Source organism: Pseudorca crassidens, chromosome 1 (assembly GCF_039906515.1).
Source record: "Pseudorca crassidens isolate mPseCra1 chromosome 1, mPseCra1.hap1, whole genome shotgun sequence".
NCBI classification, from domain to species: domain Eukaryota; kingdom Metazoa; phylum Chordata; class Mammalia; order Artiodactyla; family Delphinidae; genus Pseudorca; species Pseudorca crassidens.
The window spans coordinates 34,309,647-34,334,024 of record NC_090296.1 but is presented as its reverse complement, the minus strand read 5'-3'; the positions used below and the strand labels follow the sequence as shown (position 1 = coordinate 34,334,024).

Sequence of the window (24,378 nt, the reverse complement as noted above, 5' to 3'; positions counted from 1 at the left end):
AATCAATTAATTAATTTGACTGTGTTGGGTCTTCACTGCTGCACGGGCTTTCTCTAGTTGCGGTGAGTGGGAGCTACTCTTCATTGCGGTGTGCGGGCTTCTCATTGCGGTGGCTTCTCTGGTTGCGGAGCACAGGCTCTAGGTGCGGGGGCTTCAGTAGTTGTGGCACGTGGGCTCTAGAGTGCAGGCTCAGTAGTTGTGGTGCACGGGCTTAGCTGCTCTGCGGCATGTGGGATCTTCCCGGACCAGGGCTCGAACCCGTGTCTCCTGCATTGGCAGGAGGATTCTTAACCACTGTGCCACCAGGGAAGCCCCCTGCATTTCGGGTTTCTTATAAAACTCTTCCCTGGAGGGGCCTTTGTGGATAAGATGAGCAGTGCATTGCATTTTAGAACAGTATGCGATAAGAACCAAGATGATGAAATAATGTTTGAGACTTCTGGACAATCCTCATTGTAGGTAAGAGCATGACATTATGTAAGATGCCTCTGGCTTCCTCATCTCCACTTCTGGCAGGAATTACCATTTTCAAGGTCTCATGTGTTGCAGGCTCAGAAAGAAATGACCCCATGGAGTAGACAGCTGCAATAAAATCTGGGTTAATCTGCTCACAGTTAGCTTCAGAGTAGAGCAGTCTCCAGGGTGTTGGCAGTAACTAGGCCCCAGTCTCTAGTCCTAGGCTCACTTACATTCTTGCAAGGTCCTTGGCATATGCTGGGCAGTGCTCCCTTTTCAGCTGGTCAGTCACCCTGTCTCCAAAGAGGCTGGCCCTGAAAGCTGTAACCCACAGGGCAAGTATCCCAGCTCCAATGTGGGGCTTGCCATGCCTTCTTGGTTAGACAAGCCTTCAATCTGGGGCCAGGATCAGAGCTGTGTTGTAGATCTGTATCTTTGTAACAACACCCGCCTGTGTCCAGCCCACTGCAGCTCTCTAGATTGCCTCATCTCTAAATGAATGGCTAAGGGTTTGACAGAATGGTCGTGACCAGTTTCTGGTGCCATCATAAGCCAGGCTTCATCATATTAACATTTCAACTTTTGACTAGGCTGAAGTGACTCATTTCTAGCATATCCCCTGCTCCTCAGAACAAGTTAAACTCTTTCAGCTGGGTTTCCAGGACTGAGAAGGCACAGAGAACAGGCCTGTAGCCAGTTGAGAGGTTACAAAAGGCATCAAACTGTAGGACAGTCTTACACAGATGACTTTTTTTTTTTTTTTTGACTGGGTTGGGTCTTCGTTGCTGCGTGCGGGCTTTCTCTAGTTGTAGTGAGCGGGGGCTACTTTTCATTGTCGTGCACCGGGTTCTCATTGCGGTGGCTTCTCTTGTCGCAGAGCATGGGCTCTAGGCGCGTGGGCTTCAGTAGTTGTGGCACGTGGGCTCAGTAGTTGTGGCTTGCAGGCTCCAGAGCACAGGCTCAGTACTTGTGGTGCACAGGCTTAGTTGCTCCGCGGCATGTGGGATCTTCCCAGACCAGGGCTCGAACCTGTGTCCCCTGCACTGGCAGGCGGATTCTTAACCACTGCGCCACCAGGGAAGCCCCAGATGACTTTTTGATTCAATGTAATGTGGATTGTATTATTTGAGAGTTTTTGATTATAAGCAACAGAAGCTAACTCTGGCTAATTTAAAGGAAAAAAACCAAATTTTGAATGGATATGGAGTAGGTCATAGAATTGAAGGAAAAGTAGAGCAGGACAGCTCTAGTAATATAGGATACAGGAACCAGTAGACACATCATAGTACCACTTCTGGGATGAATCCATTCCAGATATTTTCTGATCTTTATTGTTCAGCTAATTATTCAGATTCCCAGGAGAGAGTCTGATTGGCTGGCTTGGGTTATAAGCCCACCCCTTGGCTAGGGTAATCACCTGCACCTGGAATGACAGTCCCACCAGCACCGCCTCCAGTGAAGGTCAGGATAGTTCCCCAAACCACGGTGTTCCCACCAAAAGAAAGGGAGGTTCAAAGAAACAGATGTCTTCTACAAATTTGTACAGAGTAGGAATAGATTCAGCCTTAGAGCCAAAGAAATGGGATGCTATGCAGGTATTTCTTTTTCTTAGGAGTTGCCATATAGATACCTACCCAGTTTAGGAGTGCTTGGCTGTAATTTTCATGCCCTTTTGTCTCCAATATACTTTTAGGATTTAAATCAGTAATTAAATTTAAATTAAATTTAAATCAGTAATAGCAAGAGGCATCTTTGGTCATTGTAGTTGCCTGGAGCAAAATGAATTTTAAAAATTCTTTGTGATAAAAATCACCATCATCATCATTATCACATATGGAAGGCCAAAATTAAGGCCAGTTATTAGAAGTAAACTGTCAGAAGAACATCCCAGTTAGTTATTTTCTCATTTTTGAGTTGTGTCGATTGACAGGATTTGAGTCTTTGCAGGATTTGAGAGTAACTGACTTCAAACGAATAAGCAGGACAGATATTTCTGTTTCTATAGGCTGAGGGATTTCTAACCTGAAGCTGTATTGTGGGTAGTAGATTATAATAACAAAGGGGATTTTAAAATGAGGATGACACATTGACTTGGAATGTTTTCTCATCTGTATTTACTTATTCCTAAATATTTTCCTTCATGCTTTCTTTTTCAAGTGAATGGCCAGCTGCATGCCACCTTTTTCTTCTCTCATTGCCTCTGTTCCTTATTTCTTTCTTTTCCTTAGCCACTCCACTTTCCTTCCTCTAATCTTGTGTTTTCTATCTGAATCTTCCTTTCTCTAACCCTATTTCATCTCTCCCTTTCTTTTCCTTATTTGGTCTGACAGTTCCTAACTTCTATTCCTTTTCCTGAAATTCCCTTCTGTTCTCCTCCAAAATCAATGTTCTAGGGCCCTACTCCCGAATTTCTTATCTCTTCAGTGTTAATCCCGAATGTGTTTACTGATCTGTGGACCAAAAGACAAAATCCCCAGGGCCCTCTCTCCAGTGCAACGCAGTGAAAAGCAGCAGCTAGCATTGCTCAACAAGTGCCTTGTGAACCATGAATCAATGGATGAGAACCCTGTCAGTGAAAGTTTGCATGTATATGTTTGTATGTATATATGAGATGTATGACGATGCTCAAGCAGTTAGTTTGTTGAATGGAGAGGTACTTGGATATTTTCCTGGCAGGGAAGAGAATTAAGCAGAAAGCTTTGCCAAAATTTCTTTCTTTATTAAGTTAATGGATGTGGTTCTAAGAAGTTATGTAAGGAAAATAGATGATGGTAAAGAGAGAAACATAAGAGACTGGTAAACAGTCAGGCATTAGTAGATCCTGCTGACACATTTTTGATAGCAGACACAAAGAATGTGTTATGAACGCAGTGATAGAACAGAAAGCAGAACCAACTAAGAGATGGCAGTAAATGGTAACAAAATCCAAGTGATCATATGTTTAAATGAAAGAAAGAAGAAAGAGGGCAGCGTACATAATGTGAAAGGGCAAGAAAATGGAAGTAGAGACATACTAGGGGAGACAAAGAGATCGGAAATTCAAGAAGCTCTTCTTGTATCAATAAAACCTTACATGTAAACAACAAACAGGGAACATGCAATTATACTACTCAGATGCAATGTCTCTAGTACTTTAGGGAAATAAAAGCTGGATAATATTAGAGTAGCATCTTAAAAAAAGTATAACTTCAGAAAGCAAGTCCCTATAAAAGCATTGGAAGAATTCGAATAGATGAAATGAGGAACACTGGCAAGTGATACAGATCTTAAGCAGGAAAAGTGATTTTAAATGGTATTGCCAGGTTTTCAAAAAAGAAAAGCACTGCGGTCCTATCTGCCCCGAGTGTTGGGAGACCAACGTGGCCTAAAAAAGAGTAGACCCACCTAATGTTTGCCAAGTATTGAGCCAGATGCCTTACCTACACCTTTCATTTAAGCCTCACTATACATAAAAGTGAAGCCAAGGACTGAAAATGATATCCATTGGGAGGAAAAAGCAGAGGGAATTTTCTGAGCCAGTTCCAAAGTCATAAGCCTCTGGGGGAATAACTTTGGTTTTGTCAAGTCAGAATGAACAGCCAAAGGCAGCAGACATAGGATATTGTCAGAGGTAAATCACCCAGCTAAGTCTGTTCTGTCTTTGTTGCAAGGTCAGAGGACCATAGCAAGGTGGCCAAATGTTTTCAACCATGGAAATCCCCTAACTTTCCAATGGCTACAGCCCCATAGCTCCGAGGTTTTACTCACAGGATGGCTCTCTTCCAGCTTTCAAATCTCTCCAAGTTGATTAATCATTTTCTTCTCCTGACTCACTCAAGCCTCTAGAAAATAGCTGTAGGTACTGGAGGGGCTGTGTAGGTCAGTTGGCATGATGTTGGTCTATAGAAAAACCTAGGAGATAGTGCCAAAAACATTTAAGTATCTGTCCTCAGATGCTAGTATGTGGGCTATGGCCAGAGGCCATTGGCTCATACATGTGTTTGAAGCAGGGTATTTTCATTTGCATTGGGAAACTTGGGTACGTGTGGGGGTCTTAGTTTCTTAATGTAAGATTAAGTACTGTAGGCCACTTACTTAGACAGTAGAATTCCATTATGATAGCTTATTTTTATATTTATTTAGATGGACTCTGGGCCAGAACATAACCCCCTAATAACAACAGCAAACACACATATAGTGCTTATTATTTGTGGGGCACTATACTAATTGTTTTCCCTAAGAGACCATATTCACAGGACTGAAATGTCAGTTCTAGGTGTCTAAGCTAAGGCCACGTATATTGATTACATTATTTTGTCTGGTTAATATTACTCATCATGAAGTTTATTTTAGAAGAAATGTTCATTTTTAGATTCATGATTGTACTTAGTTATACTGGAAGGTCCACTTCTCTTGCTTTTGGAATGCTTTAATCTCCTGGTTTAGTCATTCAGTTCATGGACATTTATTAAGTACCTGAGTGTACCGGTCATTGGAAATAAAGTTGTGAATAAGACGTCACCTCAAACCTGAAGTTCAACATTGTGTTAGTGCTTTGTGATTGGTATGAGCAAAATACTTGGGAAAGCGCAGAAGCAGCAGCAAATATTTCTGCAAAGGAAACGTTAGAGTTGAAACTTCAAGAATGTATAGACATTTTTCAGACTAAGGTGGGAGGAGCGTCATCAATAGAGGGAACAGTATGGATGAAAGAGCACAGCATGCTTGGGGTAGAAGGAGACATTTTAAACATGGGATTGTGGCAAAAAAATGAACCTAAATAGGTTAAGCTGGGATAAGATTCCGATGGACCTTGTGTAACATCCTAAGGCATTCTCTCCTAAGCACTGGAGGGGCATATGGAGGTTTTCAAGAAAGAGTAACTTTATTTGATTATGTTTCAGTAACAAAATTCTGATGATAGTGTGGGGTGGGAAAAAAGGGTAATAAATAGGGACCAGTTTGTTGCATGGTCTAGAAATGGTAGCAGTAGTGTGACAGGAAAGAGCCAACTCTGACCCCACGTTGGATCTGTTTCTTTTACTTTAACCTTTGCTTCCTGTTGCTTTTGTTCACTAGAAGGATACTCTCTATACATAATGGCCTGCCTCGGGGAACCCTGCCCTTCTGCCTGAATGTTAAACCAAAGTGCCTTTGTTCAGGGAAACATCCTGACCCTGTCCACCTGTGAACGGCTGCAAGAAAGAAGGAATTAACACATCCCCTCCCTGAGGCTGGCTATTCCAGGAGATATTTGCAAAACTTATGGCCTTTTTACTCTACTTCCCCACCTCTTCCCCCTCTCTGTTCTGTAAAAGAAACTGGCATCCAAACCCTGATAAGATGTGTTTTTGGAGACATTAGTCCACCGTCTTCTCAGTCTGTGGGTTTCCGAATAGTAAATCAGAGTCCTTGCCTCAACACCTTGTCTCCTGATTTATTGGCCTGTCGGTGCGGTGGGCAGAGGGAGCTTGGACTCGGTAGCAGTAGGGGCAAAGGTGAGGGGATAGATTTGAGATGCATCTTGGGAGTCAAACGGGCAGACTGTAATGCCAGGTGGGATACAGAGGTTGATGTTTGGATGATGCCCCAGATTAGGGACTCAGGTCTCTAATGGTGGATCATGATGCTTTTAATGAAAAATTAGGAGGAAAACCAGCCTTGGGGAGTGATGAGGTTCCTTTGTGCCACTTTGAGTTGAAATTAAGGTGCTAGTGAGAGGTGAAGTACTTAAAGCTGATTAGATCAATGAAGCTGAAGAGGAAGGGGGCTGAGAACAGTAGCGCATGCATTTGTTTAGATTATGGCTCAGGGATCTATTCATGCTGTATAGGGAGAGTTTTTGGAATCACTAGCCGGGTGTTTTAACCATGTTGGTTGTTTCTATGGCAGAACACACTTTGGATTCTATTATTTTCTTACGCATGGCTAATAAATTTTTTTAATGAGGTTGGAAGCTCAGTGAAAAGCTAGCAGGACACTGACCCCATATAGGCCATTATCTGCATGTGCTGCTTTGGGAAGGAGTTGGGGAGTCGTTCTTGGAGACACAGAAACACATGTTCCCACTCAGCTTCCCCTGGCTGACCTGGATTCCAAATGACTGCTGGCCCTATAGAGATTTGCAGACATCCACACAAAAGGAGTGTCATTTGTATGCAGACCCTGAACTAATTGTAACAATCTGTTCCTTAAGTCTCTGAGAAAGCACACAGATTGATTCTCCAGGACTTGCCCATTTTCGAGGACACCTGTATGACCCTTCATCACATCAGCTGACCCCTCCCCCTTTTATTCACCTGCTCTTTCAATTATGTGAGCAGGGATGTATCTTCCTCAAAGCTCCCTGTCCTGGGAAATTTCTTCAGAAGAAGATTATTGGAAAAAATGTTTCTGCTTTTGAGCCCACTCAGGGATTTACATCTCCAGCCTACAGAGCACCTGCATTCAAGTGTCTGTTCCCTTCTGACTCTGGAAGAATGAGCTGCATCTTGAATGGAAGCTCATAAGCACATTGAGAAACTCTGAGTCTGCTTCCTCCTGTTCTCTGAAGCAATGAAAAAATAAACGAATTCAGTTTTAAGGCTCACATGACGGGGCCCAGCAGCGTACCGGAACTCAGGAGCCTGGTTTTAGTGCCATGGGTGTAACTGTCTGTGCAGGCTTCTGGAGCCACCTCCCTCACAGATGCCACACTTGCCGTTTGTGATGACAACTGACTGACCAGGATGTATACTCTTGTTTCACACTGCGCCTAACTTCCAGTGCCTTACACCCAAGAGATCTATGATAAATATTTGTCAACTCGTTGAACTGTCCCAAGTTGTGGAGGTTACTTAATATATAAAGGCTTCTGAGCTCCTTGAATGCAATCATCTTTGCTAACAGCAAAGGAAGGTGGATGTGTTGATCGAAGGTCACGAGCTGGCCATCATGGAATCCTCTCTGGCCCAGAGACACATGTTACTTAACTCAGTGATGCCTTTAAGAAAATACGAACTCTGTTTCAGTATTAACAAGTTGAGAGATATCATCATATAAAAATCCAGGTTTTTGACTTCTCTTGAAAACTGGAAGATCTGGCAACATTGGGCTATATTCTTCTTTTTTTTTTTAATTTATTTATTTTATTTTTGGCTGCATTGGGTCTTCATTGCAGGCTTCATTGTGTGCAGGCTTTCTCTAGTTGCGGTGTGCAGGGGCTTCTCTTGTTGTGGAGCACGGGCTCTAGGTGCATGAGCTTCAGTAGTTGTGGCATGCGGGCTCAGTAGTTGTGGCTCACAGGCTCAGTTGCTCTGCGGCATGTGGGAACTTCCCAGACCAGGGATCGAACCTGTGTACCCTGCATTGGCAGGCAGATTCCCAACCACTGTGCCACCAGGGAATACCCTGGCCTACATTCTTGCTGGTTGATGATTGGTTAGACTTGCAGAGCTGCCGCGGGCTTTACAGCAGGTATGTCTCTCCCATTTGCCAAGGCCCCCACCACTCTCTTTTTTTGTTACAGTCGATGCACCTCAATCGTATGTTTCACACCTCACTTCTGTAGGTTTTTCTTTGTCGGCTCTATCAGCAACATTACTTAGAAAACTTACAAATTAGCATTATGTTTCAAAAATATTTTACTGAGATATAATTCACTTACCATAATATTCACCCATTTAAAGTACACAATTCAGTATTTTTTTGGTTTGTAGTTGTACAACTATTGCCATTATCGAGTTTTAGAACTTTTTCATCCCTAAAAGAGATTCTGTACCCATTAGCAGTCACTCCCTATTCCTTCCCCTACACCTAGGCAACCACTAATCTACTTTGTCTCTATGGCTTTGGGTTGGTTCTACTTTTTAGCTATTATAAATAATGGTGTTAATGAACATTAGTATACAAGTTTTTGCAATGGCATGTGTTTTAATTTCTCTTGGGAATATACCTAGGAGTGGAAATGTTGGGTCTTATCTTAACGCTATGTTTTAACTTTTTGAGGAACTGCCACATTGTTTTACAAAGTAACTGAACCATTTTACATTCTCACCATCAATGTATAAGGGCTCCAGTTTCTCCACATGAACCTTTATTGTCCATCTTGTAGCCATCCTAGTTGGTGTGAAGTGTTATTTCATTATGGTTTTGATCTTAATAAATCTAGAGACTGTCATACGGAGTGAAGTAAGTCAGAAAGAGAAAAACAAATATCGTATATTAACGTATATATGTGGAGCCTAGAAAAATGGTACAGATGAACCGGTTTTCAGGGCAGAAATAGAGACACAGATGTAGAGAACAAATGTATGGACACCAAGCGGGGAAAGTGGCGGGGGGGTGGGTGGGTGGGATGAAATGGGAGATTGGGATTGACATATATACACTGACGTGTATAAAATGAATAACTAATGAGAACCTGCTGTATAAAAAAATACATAAAATAAAATTTTTAAACTTTTCTTTTTTTTTTAAAAATAGAATTTATTAATTTTTACAAGGAAATGTTGCTGATAGATCACGCTAACCCTTCCTCATCACTGAAACTCTCAGCTTGGTCTCAATTCTCATGGTTAGACCACATCATGTATTGCATTGTTTTCCCTGGTTATGATCTGTGGCACCCTCACGAATGGGATTAGTGCCTGTATTAAGGAGACCCCAGAGAGCTCTCTTGCTCCTTCCACCACCTGAGGATGCGATGAGAAAGCAGCAGTCTGAATTCCAGAAGAGGTTCCTCACCAGAACCCGACCATGATAGCACCCTGATCTTGGACTTCCTAGCCTCCAGAACTGTGAAAAATAACTTTCTGTTATAAGCCACCCCGTTAATGGACTTGATTACAGCAGCCCTAACAGACTTAAACACTGACCTTCCAAGGGAAGAAGTAGTGGTCCTGCTCTAGACTCAGGTTCTCCTTTTCCTCAAAAAGCTATATTTTGGAGTCTTTTTTTTTCTCTTTTTCTTTTTTTTTCCACTGAGTCCCAGGTGCCTATCTTTGATATGTTTTCATCAACTCACCACTCTCTTCTTTTGTTCACTGCCTTCTCTCTTCTTTCACTCTTTCCCACTCCCACCCACCCATCCCAACAGCCCAGCCCAGTGGTACTGATCCAGTTCTGAGACTCTAAAGCCTCCTTTCTATCACCACCAGCCAAAAGAACCACATGAGGCCTCTTTGTCCAGCAGAATCTGATATAATTATCAGATGTTCCAACAATCTCATTTCAAATATTCTGTTCCACTGTTGCCTTAAATATACTTTACTGACAAGGTTTTTAGGTTGAGAAAATTTGGCCACCCTAATTGCAATGCAATATCAGAGTAAAAAAATGAAAGATCTTAGACTGGATGTGAGAAAGCTCCATTGGCCACATTGTTCTGGTGCACAACCATTCCGTATTTTTACTTAGTCTACCTGAAAGGCCACTGTCTGACCACGAGAACATCCATGTAGGCATCTGGAGCAAAGAGACCTTTTCACTAAGTGTGACACTGAAATTGTCCAGGAGCCCCCAGCCCCTCTTTATCAGCAACAGCAGTTTTTACAGGGCACCCTTATTACCCGGGGTGTTATATCTGCAATAATAAAGACTGCCTTGGATCTTTTCCTTCCTTCATGTCTGAACAGACCTCGTTGTATATATTTAGAGCCACGGCCCAGGCCTATTACATCTATAATGAGTGGGATGACTTAAAACAGCACCTTTCACCCCAGGATCTGGAAGCCTTTAACAGCTTCAAGTCCACACTTCCACACACAAGCACTTTAGGGAAGGACAGACAATAGACAGGAACTTCTGGTGATTGTCCTGTCAGGGAGAAGGGAGAGAAAAAGAAGACGGTATGCACTGGCAGTGTAAGCCTTTCTCCTCCAGCCACTGTGATTTAAAGCTCGAGTGTCCAGTGTACACTTTCTACAGCATAGGTATAATCAATACTTTTCACTTACCTAATCTTTCATTAGAAGTGCTTTACTCATCGATTGCTAGGAGGAAATATGGTGATAAATGATGATTATTTTTCTAATTAAAGCACAGGAACTTGCTCTTTCTGGTGAGTCACTAGGAGAGTAAGATAAAGTGTCCAGGGTACAAACGGCGGCCTCTTGTTTTCCTGTGGCCCGATATTTGTTCATATCCCTACTTCATTTACTTCTCAAGGAAACAGGCTGTATTCCCATACTCATCCCAACTCACTCATAGGTAATGCCGGAACTCCAGGACTTTAACCCATAGGAACTTGCCTTGATGTTTTTCTTTCTGAAGATTTAGGTAATTATTTTATATTTCTCCAACTTAAGCTTTCAGAGAAAGAGAGCTTATCTTATCTTTTTGTTGGCTAGGGTGGGAAGCTCAGAAAGAAAAGGAGAGGAACTAGCATTTGAGTGGCCTCAGGCACTGCACTGGTCACTTCGTATATATTATCTCATGAAACTAAAAGAAAACCCAATTCATATGTGACATGTCTGCTGAGACAAGCAATTCTGGTGAGCTTGCTATCTTAGAATGTTTATCACCGGGACTTCCCTGGTGGTCCAGTGGTTAAGAATCCACCTGCCAATGCAGGGGACACAGGTTCGAGCCCTGGTCCGGGAAGATCCCACATGCCACGGAGCAACTAAGCCCGTGCGCCACAACTACTGAGCCTGCGCTCTACAGCCCACGAGTCACAACTTCTGAAGCCCGCGCACCTAGAACCTGTGCTCTGCAACAAGAGAAGCCACCGCGTTGAGAAGCCCGCACACCACCACGAAGAGTAGCCCCGGCTCTCAGCAACTGGAGAAAGCCTGCATGCAGCAATGAAGACCCAACACAGCCAAAAATACATATATAAATAAATTTTTTAAAAAAGTTACCTTTAGGGCTTCCCTGGTGGCGCAGTGGTTGAGAGTCCGCCTGCCGATGCAGGGGACACGGGTTCGTGCCCCGGTCCGGGAAGATCCCACATGCCGCGGAGCGGCTAGGCCCGTGAGCCATGGCCGCCGAGCCTGCGCGTCCAGAGCCTGTGCCCCGCAACAGGAGAGGCCACAACAGTGAGAGCCCCGCGTACCGCAAAAAAAAAAAAAAAAAAAGTTACCTTTAAAAAAAAAAGAATGTTTATCATTTCTTCTGCTGGCCAGTAGCTGTTTGTATGCTATCATGGCTTTAACCCTGATACCCACCAGGACCTATTCTATGACATCTTGTCTTTCCTTTTAAACTGTGACTCTGGTACACTAACAAACCCGAATTGCACATTCTTCCCTCTTGTAAGCTGCTATTCAGGGTCGAGCTTAGCATTAAACAACTTTCTTTCTCTCTTTTTTAAAGTTTCTTTTCTTTCTTCCTTTGTTATGAGAAAAACTTACTTATGCTCTTTTAAAATTGTCGATCATGACATCATAATAAAATACTTGGTTTCATCATTTTGGCTCAATCTAATAAATATTTCTATTTAAATTTAAATTATTTTGGTTCTCAGATTTTATTTTTTAAAAACTTGTAGTCTCTGCCTGCCCCCACCCACCCTACCCCAGGCAGTCCAGCCCTTGTTTTTTTTCCCTGCCATTCAAAAGACCATTACATGATTCTCCTGCCCAATTCTGTCTCTCTCTTCACAAGTTCTGGAGTCAGACCGACTGAATTTGTACCTCACCCCCAAAACTTCTGAGCTGTGCGACCTTGGGCACACACTCCCTCACTTTCCCTATCTGACAACACTTATTGGGTTATTACCGGGATTAAATGACCTGGTGGTGTCTGCCCTGTCCCCAGGATCCCCCCTGCTTGGGTTGACTGTGTACATAGATGACAGACCAGTTTGTCTCAGCCTGGCCATACCTTACCTCTGAAGTTTCTCTGGTTCCCTCACCCTGTGCCTTGGCATTTGAGGGCCTTCCAGTTATAAATATCCTTATATTATGCAAACATTTAGGCAAAAAGCAACTTTCTGCATATTATTTCATATTTTTAATAGTTTATCTTTCTGGCTAGGTCATCCAGCATGTAAGAAGTATTGAGCAACATCACTATTAAATTGTCATAGTTGGTGTTATTTTGTATTTTCTGAGGTCTACAGCTTGCTGATTGCTTTTGATCAGGCCTTTTTCTCCCTTGGGGAAATTTAGTTTCCCTTTGTTCGCTTATTTATAGCTCTGCAGCGGGCATGGTTTGGAGCCTTGGTTTTTATTGCTTCAATTGCTCTACAGTAATTGACACACGATACACATTCCAGGTCCCATGTTCCATTTACATATGGACACACACTACTCGATGACTCAAACAGACTATAATGAATCCCCTTTATTCTGGGATATCTTTGAGATTCTGGCTTACTGTGTGGGTCTGTTCTCCTTAAACACGGGACTGACAGCATTGAGGATTGGAAACAACTGACCTTTTATTTCCTTTGGCATTTCATCACCATGGGTGCATCCCAATCTAATTATATGTTGATTTGTAATCAACAGAGGCTTCCTCTCATTTAATTTTCTGCTGACTTTATTTTCTCCCTGTTTGGAAACCTCCAGGATTATTATATCAATTTCAATTTCTTAAACAGGTTTCCTTTCACGATGGCCTGCTTCCAATCCCTTATTTTGCTATTCAGTTACTCTGTCAACCCATGTTATCTGTTTAAAAAAACAAAAAACAAAACCAAACAAAATGCTGATCTGTTGGTGGGCTCTGTGCTGCCATCTAAAATGTTATGGAAAGAACTATTTACGTTGTTATAATGTTGTTATGAATTAGCTCAGTGGCCCACATCTCTCTGTACATGAGATGCACTTGACCTTAGAAGAAAAAAAAAAAATCTGAACCAGAATCCTCATTGAAGTCTGATTTGGCTACAATAAGAATTCATCAAAAACACAGAAGCTGCATTTCCTAGGAAATGGAGGCTTTTTCCTGTATTTGAGAGTGGTAAAGGATACGCCCAAGAACTTGGAACAGATACAGCACTGGCAGACAAACAAAAGATCTGCAGGGCAGAACTTCCTTTTTATTCCCTGAGCTCTCTCTCCCATTGTCTCAGAGAAGATGGGGCAAATACCCAGAGAGAAGCTGCTTCAGTATTGTCTTTTATTGATATGCTGCTTGTGTTCAGTGATTCCTCTGGCCCATAGTGTCTGCTGGACAGTTGGAGGCTTTTTGAAACCACTGTATTGTTAGAGAATAATTAGGGTGAATGAAGCAGGGGGTAGAGGTTAACAACAATTCTTTGTTGCAAGCAATTGCTTGTCTTGGCATCAGTATTGGTAACAAGGCCAATCTACTGGAAGGGATGGAAACAAAAGATGGAAAGGTTGCGGTTGGTTTGTCTAATCCATCCAGCAAATCCACCCATGCATGGCCATTGTGCCCTGTGAGCTCTCTGGAAATGCCTTTGGTCACACTGCATTCCAAGCCACTGGGTGGGTGATCTCCAGGCAGTCTTGTACATGGATTTCCTAAAATGCTTCCCATAGCAAAAAAAGGGGATGCACAGGTGTTGCCTTGGCAATTAATCAGCATACTTCATAAAGAAAATAATCTTCTAACATTTGGGTAGATGAATGTCCTAACACAAAAGAGCTGAGATGTGTCGAATGACACCAAGGTGAAGACACCTGGGCAAAACCATGACCTCCGTCCTCACTTTCTCCTCCATCCCCTCTAGGCCAGTCAGGCCCGGTCCTGGTCGTAGGGGTCTTAATCCCACTTGTATTGTGATCTCAAGGGGCCCCAGCCAGGATAGGGTCCAGCAAACTGGGGTGGCTATAAAGTTAATGCTTCTAAGAAAGTAGTTCTTACTGAAAGGCTTTACAAACTGGTTGCCTATCTCCCTTTGCCCGTTTGGGGAACTGGTGCTGCTGCTATGTTCTGAGTCAAGTCGCCGTCCAGCTGTGGTTGATCAGATACCTGATGTATTTAATAATACATGGCAGGGTGCCTTGCACGGGGGACCTAGGTTCCTACTTGAAGCCCATTGTTCAGATTTTATAGCATTCGTGTGATTTACTAGTGTGTGAAGCTTCTTACATCCTTCTCCCAAATCAGCTTTCCGCCAAGGGTTCCCAGTCACAGAGGGGTGTGCCTCAAATACTTGACTCAAATTGTGCAACAAAAGTTACCCCATGTATCTTCCTGTTGCTTATCAAGAAGAACAGAGACATAGAGGCAGTTTGGAAGCCTATGGAGGCATCTCTCCAAGGAGATTTTTGGTGTTAGACACATCTCCCCAAAAGGTGAATTCCTGCTCTCGCATATGAAATAGGGGTTTAATTCCACAGTCTGATTTAGACCAATGATTATTTACATTTGAAATCCCAAACCGGGAACATTCAAGATCGATACTAAGCTCTGAGCAATGGGGCGGAGATGATGTTTACCTATGTGTTATTTTAAGCATGTATCTACTCTCCTGGGTCTGTGTGTGTGAGCAGTGGTGGATGTCAGGGCGTGGGTGGGGGAGGGGAGGTGGTATGGGGCGTTCCGGTGAGGGGACAGCAGTGTGCTTATTCTCAGTATGTCAGCTGTTCTGGGAAACCGCCAAAATGAATGAGCTACCACAAGCCTTCAGGCTTGTTAAAAGCCAAGGAGAGGCTAGGCCCCTCCTTTTAAAAGGCTCTGTGGAATTTAAGACTTAAAATTTCATGTGTGTTTGGTTTGGGGCAAATGTGAAATCCCGGAACTTTCCCCAGGAAAATGTTAGCTCCCAGAAACACACAGTGGGTCCTAACTGTCTGGACAGAAGTGTGTCTTGAGGGAGAAAGAAGAATCCAGCACGTTTCCGTTTAGCCTCCTGGCTCTGTTTGGCCAGCAGAGAAAGATTGATGAGAACCCTGATTAGATCTGTCTCCATGGCCTCCAGCGGAGTATTGGAAAGGCCTGAAAAAATCCTTTTGATACAGGGGGTAGAAGTTCCAGTAGATGGGGGAAGGGAAAGGACTAATCTTCCTGGCCCAAATGTGCCAGGATGTACACAGACATACAGCTGGGGAGACTGGGGAGAATGAGCAAAAGCTGAGCATTTTTACAGGACTAGGCAGTGACATCCTCCTAAGGGAGAGGGAATCTGGAATAAGGTGCTTCCATACGGGAAGAAGAGCCTGGAAACCTAGTGTGGTTGTGATTTCTGAAACAGAAATCAACGGCTGGGTTTTTCTAGGCATGAGTTGTATCCTCTATTGGCAATCATGTTCCAAACCGGGCCTCTCTGCCGTGTGACTTCAGTCTGATGTTCACATCGTGAAAACTCCAGGCTGTTTTTGCCGTCCTCCCTGCTAATGTTGACATTGGTAGGGAGAGAGGAAATCTGGATAAATAGAACTCTTTTCTTGGCGTTGTTAAATATATTACTAAAAAGAGCAAAGGGTGTTTTCGGAGCTAAATGGAAGCAAAGTCTTTCTTTGGAACTTTGAAAGCCCAGGTAGGTGGCTGGGTAAGCATTTCTCGCAGCCTGTTTGTTTTAGCCCATGGTGGTTTCTGAGCAGCTTTAAGAGATCCTGGTAGAGGGCACAAACACACCCATTCCACAGCGGCCCCCTCGCCTCAGGCTGTCTTTTGTATCCTGTGACTGAAAACTTACACAGCTTTTAGGACTTTGCTGAAGATTACATTGTAGCTAGTCTGCCATGAGCTTTGAATTTTGTTGGAATTTCACTGTCAAAAGCAGAACAGCTTTTTCATCTTTGAACTGGGAGGAGTGGTTTAGTTTGCCCCTTACTTTTTGCGCGTTCAGAAACTGAAATTGAGAACCTTAAGCAACTCGCCTGAAGTTACACAGTTAAGTGAGTACGGGAACAGAAATGAAAAGCTCTTAAGTTTCCTGATGTCTGGTTTATTATCACAAGGAAAGCTCTGCCCACAAGAAGGAAATTTCAGTTCAGATTCTCTATAACTTTAAGAACATAGACGAATATATCAATTTCAGTAGAAACAGCTGATCAAGATAGCCTTATCATTCTCAAGGGAATGTAATTTTAAGGAGATATATTTGGAGTAACCGGATTTTAAACTATATTGCTAATTCTTCTCTAGTGTAGTGGAGGGGGCCATTTTCCAATGCTTCTTGAACTATTTAAACATTTCCTTATTTAATACTTTTTTTAACTGTAAAAGCACTTAGTTGAGAATAAACACAAGTTGGTTATACAAGCCCTTCACACGGAGGGCTCCATACATATAGGCGATGCCGTAAACCAAAGAAGGGTATAACAGAGTGGGGAAATGGTCTCCACAGTGCTTTATCGTGGACAAAATGCCTTCACATACATTATCAAACTGATCCTCGGGACAGTTTTGTGAAAGTAGGGAGAATAGACATAAGTACAGCTGTTTTCCAGAAAACAAACCAAAGCTCAGCGATACAGGGTGACTCACCCAGCACAGGTAGGTGCTGAGTTGGGACTCAAACTCAGGTTTTCACTCTAAGCCCGCAACTCGTTTCATTACCTCCTGGTGCATTAGTTACACAGGTGATAACGCCTGATGGAGCAATCCCTGTTTTCTTTTCTCTAGGACAGAAACTGCAGTGGCTACACTTTCCCTGCCCAGGTGCAGGTGGTTTCACTTCCTGGTTTGCATTATTCTATTCGTGGTATTTACCTTACATGGAGGGACTAGGGCTTTTAAAAATCATTAAAATGGGTTTTTGAGGTTATATATATTTCTCCTTCACATCCTAAACTTGGATGTGTTGCTCTCTGGCTTTCCATTCAGATGAGAAAAGGACTATTGTGATTGTTGGTGGTCCCTCCCCAGGATGCCAGCATAAATGAAGGATGTTCTTTTTAAGAAAGAAAAAAATGCAATTTAGCAAGGTTCTTGACTCTTTTAACACAGCATCTATTTTTAAAGATGTTATTTGTTTTCATGTGTAACACTAGGTGGCAGAATAACTACACCGCAAAGCACGATATCCTTTGTTTCTTGCTACTCTTGGAGCAGGGACCCGAATAGTGAGGCATAAACCATCTGTCGCTGCATGAGATTGGACCAACCAACCTGGCCAATATTTTCTTGACAGGGAGCTGGCTGCAGTGATTCTAAAACATATGCTTCCAACATACTGTCTGTAAGGTTTCCCTCTTTCTTTTTTTTTCCAGCTCCCCAGCATTTTACTTTTTCTGCCCCATTGCATCCATGTAGACGAGGCCTGCAGGCAGCTGCTTTGAAATGGCAGATCTGGACGGATGCACCCAGTGGCGCTGGCACTCTTGCCCCTGTGTGCCAGTGGGTCATGGAGGTCTGGAGAAAAGGCACCTGAGCCCTTGTCCTGAGTGGCGTCAGCGGCTGTGGCCAAGGGCCAGCAGTGGCCAAGCTGGGCCAGCTTGAAAATGCTGCCCTCACTAACTCAGGTATACAGAAGGGTTTTTGTTTTGAAAGAGCAGCCTGATTGTGGTTCAGCTCTTCAGCTGGTTTAGAAACACTATTGCATGGTCTGTGGGACATTGCCTCCAGTTTTTTTCCTTAATGGTTTGCCAGTGTCTCAGCACTCCCAAAGTGTCTGCTGCTCTAGATGCCTCGCATGCCACAGGACACACTAAGCTAAATGAAGCTGCAGCACCGGTTTTGTCCTTTCATGTTGTAAAGAGGATGAGCTTGGGGTACAGAAATACCTCTTTGTGTTTTTGCTGAAAAAGAAAAGAATATAATTAAAACAAAACAATACATATCTAAGTCTAGTGATAATACTCTGTGAATACTCTACCTTAAGGCACTCCATAAAACCAAGTCTGAATGTATAAAATTGATGAAGCAGAAAGATTTTATTTTAATTATAAAAGCATTCTTTACTTTACAACTGGAACCACAGTCGGATTTTATTAAACAGCAAGTTCCTGATGTGAATTGTAAATGATTCCATTTACAAAAGTGAAGAAGAAAAGTATTCAAACCTTGACTTTTTAGGAACCCACTTGTTGCACGAAACAAAGAGCAACTGGACTATAGTCCACCCACGTACTTTCACTGTACCCTGCCCTACTTTCCAACTGGGAATCTCAGGGTTTTTTTTTTTTTAGTTGATAGCTGAGGGTGCTGGTAATATCCTAATTTTTCAGAGAAGGCACTGGTGACATGAAGGCTCCCTGTTAAAGTGACCCCGGTGTGAGTCACAGTGATCAGGGGAAGCCTGTAGCTTAGGGATAGGGACGTTTTGTATATTTGTTTGCCTGCCAGAGCTGCCATTCTTTCATACAGAATAAACTGTATGACTTTTGAGAATACCTGAAACAACATATAAATCAGACCAAGGATATCAATCACAGGCCACTACCATAGGGATGCTTTGAAGCTAGAAGAGGGTTGTGAGACCTTCTTGTTTGTTAAGAATGAACTGTCATAAAAATTCCAAAGCAGGACTCAGATTTCCAGGGGGAAGGGACCTCTTTATTGTTTCCTCTAATAGCTGCTTTGGTGCTTTAGTGAATAAATGTGTTACTCAAAATAACCCTAGATGCAGGCTCAGAACTATAGCCTGGCTTTGCTCCCACTTCTGAATTATTTATTTATGATAGTTTTGCTGTTTTCGTCACTCCTCGCTACCCCCTCTCCCCCCATAGTTTGTCTTGCCTTTATTCTCACACCCACTAATTAATTGATATCTTCTGCTCTTAGGACTACAGCAAATGTGTCTCCGTGTTTATGTGGATCCTCGCTAAGCAGGCCGTGCTTTTAAGTTTCTGGAATAGAACAGTGGTAAAAATAAGTCACAGCTTGTTTCCATATTTGCTTCTGAGTCAAGACACTTAATTTTCTCATTATAATGCCCAAGGTATAGAGCTGTAGAGTTTACTTTTAAGAGAAACAACCCAAATTCAGTCAAATCCTTTAATTAGATGGTTTCAAATCTTACAGAATTCTCTGGATTTATATTTACAAAATGAAAAAACACAGTGGTCATGGTTTTATTATTTCTGTCCATAGGGAGAAAAACCTTACCCAAAATAGGCCAAATCTTCTCCCAGATTCGCTGGCAACAGGCGTTTTGGGTGTTGCCCAAAGTTGCTCATAACCTTAGGATGAGCAGCATTCACTGAGGGCCTTAGACCTACATTAAAATGACATCTCAAAACCAGAGACCTGAGGGGCTGGGATCTAACAGTAAAAAAGCAGGGGAGTAGAGCTGAGGAGTAGGGGGCATTCACAGGAAGGGAGAGAATATTGGCAAAACAAGATGGGAGAGGTGAGCTGGGGGCCCAGCCCCAGTGCAGTGGCAGGACTGTAGCAAAGTGTGACCGGAGGTTCTGGCACCTCCCCCGTCATGGACACAAGCCAGAGATATCCGTTTCCCTTGGTTTTCAGCATAAAAAAGCCAGCTAATGTTCTTGAGTGTCAGTTTATTGAGCTCTCCAGTGCAGCCTCATAACTTACATTAATTGCGAGGAAAATGCTTCCAGAGAAAAGAGAGATGCGGCACAAAACAAGTTTGTCTTTGACTAGTTGTCACAGCCCTGCTGTTTGGAGTCATTGACAAGTCCTTGGTTCTTGTATGACAGACCCTGAATAAAAGAAGTGATTCATCTTCTCTCTGTTGCACCTTTCAAGGAGGACATTTTTTTCTTTCTTAAAGACAGATTTTGTTTATGGACTTAACATCACTGGCAGTGGCCAGTGGGCTCAGAATCTTTGCAAGGTGTAATTTACTATTGTGCTCCTCCCTCCTAAGTTTGTGCACCTCGAGAAGCTCCCTCCCATTAAAATTCCTTCTTAAAAGCATAAGGTGAAAGAGCCAAGCGTGTGTTGTTTTTTTAAAGGGGAGTGTAGCTACAGAAGGAGAGAGGGCCCCGGCTTTTTCTCTTTTAAATGCTAGTAAATAGCTTAAAACCTGTTGAAGCTTTTGGAGGAATGTGGAAGCGTTGTCATTTGGCTCTAATGTTTGGGAAAACAAAATAAAGGAAATAGTTTTAAGAAGAGACTTTCCTGTGATGGGCTTTATTCTCTGAAGTGTCCTGTAAGTGTCACACCTGTTCCTCCACGTACACAAGCTAACCTAAGTTGCCTCCTTGTCTGCCGCGCCCAGCCACTTTGCTCATTGCCCTACTGAATTCTTTTCAGACTTTAGTTCTGTACTTTGGCAGCTCAGCCCTTATAAAAGTGTGAGATACTGTTTTGTTTTGTTTTTAAATGTATTTTATTTATTTATTTTTGGCTGCATTGGGTCTTCGTTGCTGTGTGTGGGCTTTCTCTAGTTGCTGCGAGCAGGGGCTACTCTTCGCTGTGGTGCATGGGCTTCGTGGGCTTCTCATTGTGGTGGCTTCTCTTGTTGTGGAGCACGGGTTCTAGGCGCGCGGGCTTCAGTAGTTGTGGCATGCGGGCTCAGTACTTGTGGCTCGCGGGCTCTAGAGCACAGGCTCAGTAGTTGTGGCGCACGGGCTTAGTTGCTCTGCAGCATGTGGGATCTTCCTGGACCAGGGCTCGAACCTGTGTCCCCTGCATTGGCAGGCAGATTCTTAACCTCTGTGCCACCAGGGAAGCCCTGAAATACAGTTTTTGACGGTGAGAAAGAATCGTGTTGTTGAAAGATGAAATGCTAATACATTTATGTACAAATTCTCCATTTTCTAATGTTATAGGAAAACCACCAGTGTCTGTTGTGACCCAATGTAGTTCTTACTCAGCCATGTTATCTCGGATTCACGCACATAAAGATGGACCTGTCTGCCATTTGGAGAAGCTTTCATAACCTGGAAGGTTCAGGAAGGAACTGGTTTTTATTGAGAATTCAAAAGGAGTGTCTTTCATAGCCAATAGCCTTCCTTTTTGAGACTCATTTCTAAGGGGTCTTTTGCAGCTTCTACAAAAGAGAAAGAGCTCAAATTCTTCTTTCTACAGCCTGAAGGAATTGAGTATACCTATAGCCAAGCAGCTAAAACTAGAAAACAGCAAAATACAGTGTAAAAAAAAACATTGCTTATTGTATTTTAGCTGTGGACATTTTGAGCTTCAGAGAATGATTAGGTCCTGGTTTTCCTGGGAAATTGTCTGTGTATGGACTCAAATGTAGGGCTTGAGAAATGATATGATGGAGAAATAGGAGCCATATAAAATGATGTGGATCTAGCTTGGATGTGTAGTTTTGAACTTACATTTAAATATGGTCCTATCTTAGCTTCTGGTAATTCAGTACACCCCCTCAGACCCAAAGCTTTTCTCCTGCTTCTCCTTCACCACTCCTCCTTTCATCTCTCTCTCTCACACACGTACACACACACACACACACACACACACACACACATCTTTTGGCAAATAATGGAGAAATATACACAGTATTTTTAATGGGGTTATACTTAACTGTTTTGCAACTTGTTTCCTTTTATGTAAAAGCTGCAGAAAAATGTACTTCATTCTTTTATAACAGCTGCTTATGAAGTCATTTGATATATGCATACATATTATGTATGTTTTTAACCCATTTGTTATGGATGGACATGTAGATGGCTTCTAATTTTTCACTATTCCAATGAATGCTGCAGTGTTCTGTTCTTTTTCTATTAAAAAAGAATGTTTCTCATTGTAAGTGTGGTCAAACTCTTCATTCACAAAGGCAGAAAAATAAAAAGAAGAAAATAAAAATCACTTACTCATAATCCTCTATCTAGAGATGCTTTTAACGTTCTGTTTTATTGATTTCATGCTCTTTTCAATGCACTTGTGTGAGTATTTATAAAGCTGATAGGATGCTATGTGTAGTTTTGGTCCAATTTTTTCTACTTAACTGTTTACCGTCGGTATTTTCTCTTAGTAAATCCTCTTTTGAACAAATTCTCTACATGATGTATTTTGTCTTTTTGAGTTGTCTGTTTAGGTCTTTTATCCATTTTTCTATTGGAATGTTAATGTGTGTTTTTATATTGATTTGTAAGGACTCTTTTTGTAGTAAGGTCATTAATCTTTTGTCTCTCATGTTTATTTCAGTTATTTTCCTTAGTTTTTCATTTACCTTTTAATTTTGTTTATGGAACCATTGATATATAAAAGTCTTACATTTTTGTGTAATCAAATATATCAGTATTTTCCTTTATAGTTTCTTTTAGGCTTAAAAGGACCTTAAAAGAAGCTGTAATGATAATAATAGACATGTTTTTCAGCACTTAGCTATCATGTCAACAGTTTCATATGTATAAATTTATATATATTTACTCTTTATAACAAACCAGTGAGGTAGGTAATGCTATCTCTGTTTCACTGATGAGGAAATTAAGGCCCAGAAAGTCATATAGATGGAAGTGGCATAAACCCAGCCCATCTGGCCTGGGAGCCCACACTCTTCCCAACTTCACTGTATCACCATATGTTTCAAAGGTATATTTATTTAGCCTCAAATACTCTGCTGAATCTTGCTGTGTCTCAACAATCACTAAAAACAAAAAAGTAAAATACCCATATTTTCTCCTAGTGTTTTGAATAGTTTAAATTATATTTAATTCTAGTTTGTCCGGATCTTACCTTGATGTGTAGTGTGAGCTGGGGCTCATATTTAATTTTTTCAATTAGTCAGTGTCCCCAGTGTGTTAGCACTCCTTTAAGAATTTGGAAAGGACTTGCCTTTTCCAAGAAACCTTTGTAATTAGTGCTACTTCATGCTGTTTCTTCAGTTATATTTCTTCAGAGTTGTTGGTTTCCTCAGCAGCTTTGGTCTATATAATTTTGTGGAATCTTATGTTGCTGCTAGATTAAAAGTATCATTAAAAGTATTAAAAGAGACTAACTCTTCCAGTTGTTTTTACTCTGTATATAAGAATAGGATAAGAGATACTTATCCTAGGGTCAGTGGACCCCTCTTCTCCCTGAGTTCTGGATATCTATGAACTTGGGTAAGAAAAAAAATTACATCTCCATTTTCACCAACCTTTTAATGAAATTGAGCATTTCTTCAATTTTGAATGTAGACAATAAACCATAGTTGTATTAGCAGAACCTGTGATTTTTAACTACAGATACTTAATATTACATTTCTGTTGCTCCAAATATCTTGAAATATTCTTTACACTTATCACTACTTTGACGTTATAGTAATTATATTAGACCCACCACTAGATTTTGCTATTTAATGGATTAAGAAGCACATTTATTAATATTTTATATATTCAAAAATTATTTTGAAAACTGGATTTCCATAAAATTGGTTTCCTTTGTTATCCTATGTATTTTATTTTATGCACTTGGAAACATTTTTCTGAGAAGGGGTCCATAGGTTTCATCAAACCACCAAAGGGATCATGGCATAAACATTGTGAAGAGCCCTAGTCTGTTTAAATGCAAGGCATACCATTGAGCTTTATAAATACTCCTTAGTACTGAGTGATAAAAAGGTGGTTTGGGAGGAGCTGGAAAACAGTCCAGCATATCCCTCTCTATTGTCTTGATTCTTCCACTTCTGGAAGTATTCTCTTTATCATCCTAAATAGAACTATTTCTTCTCTTCCCTCTCCTTCCCCCTTCCCCCTCCCTCCTTTTCACTTAGTACCTCTCATTTCTTCCCTATTCTCTTTCTTTTTCATTTCTCTTTCTCTTCCTCCTTCATTTGCCTCCTCCACCCTTTCTTTTTCTTCCTTTTCCTCTCTCTCCTCTCTAAAAATATGAATATCTTAAGGAGTTTGTGTTTCAGCTTGTTTCAAAAAATGTTTCCTCTTTTAGGTCTAAGAATGAATTCAAAGACAGTGGGGAAAAGGAGTTGATAGAAAGAGTTAATAACATCAGCAAGAAGTTGAAAGCAAGACTTGCCAAAAATAAGTGTGAGGTAATTACCTGGAGATAATTAAGAATCGACCTTAAAGGGCACCTATCTGGTTTGTTTGACCCCTGGAAAGAGCCTCTGTCTCTTGGTTCTGGCCCCGTAAATCCAAGTTCTGCTTTCATATTTGACTTATCCAACTCCTTTGATAAATTGTTTGCCTCATAAGACAATCATTCACTTTTAATTTTCAAAGTACCCGAAGGGAGGGACCTGTTTTGAAAGAATGAGACAATTAGACTGTATTATTGATTTGC

The 24,378-nt window shown here is 41.8% G+C and overlaps 1 protein-coding gene and 1 long non-coding RNA gene across 5 annotated transcripts in view; both read left to right on the top strand.

Annotated features, from left to right (window-relative positions):
- Positions 1-24,378, top strand: part of RAD51B (RAD51 paralog B) — a 692,465-nt gene that overhangs the window by 386,933 nt on the left and 281,154 nt on the right. The gene's annotated exons all lie outside the window — the stretch shown is intronic.
- On the top strand, positions 14,647-23,091 carry LOC137221990 (uncharacterized). Its single transcript, XR_010942240.1, has 3 exons — positions 14,647-15,811; positions 17,490-17,741; positions 20,961-23,091. It is a non-coding gene; the product is annotated as an uncharacterized lncRNA (long non-coding RNA).